The sequence below is a fragment of the Echinops telfairi genome, unplaced genomic scaffold (assembly GCF_000313985.2).
Source record: "Echinops telfairi isolate 266 unplaced genomic scaffold, ASM31398v2 ScPeMD7_18;HRSCAF=68, whole genome shotgun sequence".
Classification (NCBI taxonomy): Eukaryota; Metazoa; Chordata; class Mammalia; order Afrosoricida; family Tenrecidae; genus Echinops; species Echinops telfairi.
In genome coordinates, this window is record NW_022103915.1 from 98,604,406 (window position 1) to 98,606,125 (window position 1,720).

The following is a 1,720-nucleotide window of genomic DNA, read 5'->3' on the forward strand; positions in this document are numbered from 1 at the left end:
CAGGGTCCCAAACGGAGGCGGAAAGCCATCCCTGGCATGGCCGTGACACAGGACAGGTAGGCTCGGACGGAGAGGTGGCGGGGCAGCACTTACCAGAGTCCAAAACCCATCGCGCCATTCTCAACCCCCGAGGTTTGGTTGTAGATGAGTCCCTTGGTGGGGGGCCTGGCCCCTGACCATCGAGGGGGGTCCTTATCGGGGTTTCGGCACAAATGTTAGGTAGTTGAGAGGCGCCAGAAACCAAATCACTCGAATTAAAACAAACAGGCTTTATTAGGAGAAAAAAACCCCGCCTGGGCGAAGTCCCACAGTCCACAACATGCGGGCTGGGGGAGTCGCACGGCAGACTAGAGGGATGATGCTTATATATGGAGAGGTGTGTTCGGGTTTCTGGAATGTAAGGTGCCTTCCTGGTTCCGGGTGTATTCGTGCTGGGTGCAGAGCAGTGGGCGAGAACAAAGCAGGCACTGAGCCAAATGGGCCATGCGAGGTGCACAGTGGAGGGTCAAGAGCAAAGCGGACACTGAGCCAAACGGGCAGTGAACAAAATGGGCCAGGAGTAAAAGAAAGAAGAAAAAAATTTTTGCAAAGCTACATTAGCCAGCTCTGGTCAGCTCCGCATGGGTGGGGGAAATTCAACTCCCGCCAGACAATAAGGTTGTTGGGTTTTAAAAAAAAATTAAATACATAGTCGGAGGTGGGTGTGGGTGGATTCTGGGATTGTTTTTTTTCTGGTTACCCCGTGTGAGGCAACAGTCCTGTCTTCCTTGAGAAAGAAAATGAGTTACAGACCATTACATAAACATGCTGACACTCGGAAGCCAGGAATTCCGAGTAACTGAACATACCTTATTTGCTCCCACAAATAATAAATTAAAATAGATGTTATAAAAAGTTGGGGGGGGGAAGAACTAATTTTTCTTAGATTAGGGGTGACAATAAGTGAGAGTTCAAAATTCATTCAGATATCTAATGTTTCTTTATATCCCTGGTGTACTTTAGAGGCGGCATTATCATCTTAAGAAATAGTATAAGTAAAAGGATGATGGCAATATATGTTCAAATGAATTTGACACAATGGATGTATGTATTGTATAAGAGCTGTAAACCCCTAATCATGATTTTAAAAAATATATATATAATTAACTTCCATGGGACATTTGGTCATTCTAATATTAATTTCATTAATGTAGCCAATTGTATAGAATTTGAAATACTAGTAAGAAAAGATAAATCTACACATAGGAAAGCTTTTAAGATAAAAATACATGGAATGAAAAAAAAAATACATGGAATGTTTACTTATTAAATTAAAAATGTAAGTAAATAAACACTGCTATTAAAACAGTGAGGATTAGACACATGGGAAAAATGTAACAGTCATTCACTGAGGCAAAACTATCGGTCAAACTAAGACATGTCGCAAAAAGGCATGAAAATAGTAAGTATCAAAAAAAAAAAGAAAATAGTAAGTGTCTGTTGTTCTTAAGTGTGGGGGAAGTTCAGCGCAATTGTACAGGTAAGATATATAAAGATTATAGTAAAGTCATAGAGAAACTGGACAGGTGGGAGAGAGAGAGTAAAATAAAGAAGTTAGACACAGTTCATGGTAGCATGCTCACCTGGATGGCCATGATCTCAACAGCTAGGTCCGTGCACAGCGTAAGCAGAGAGGGCAGGAGGGGTCTTTATTTCTGGCCAAGGCCCATATATACTTAGG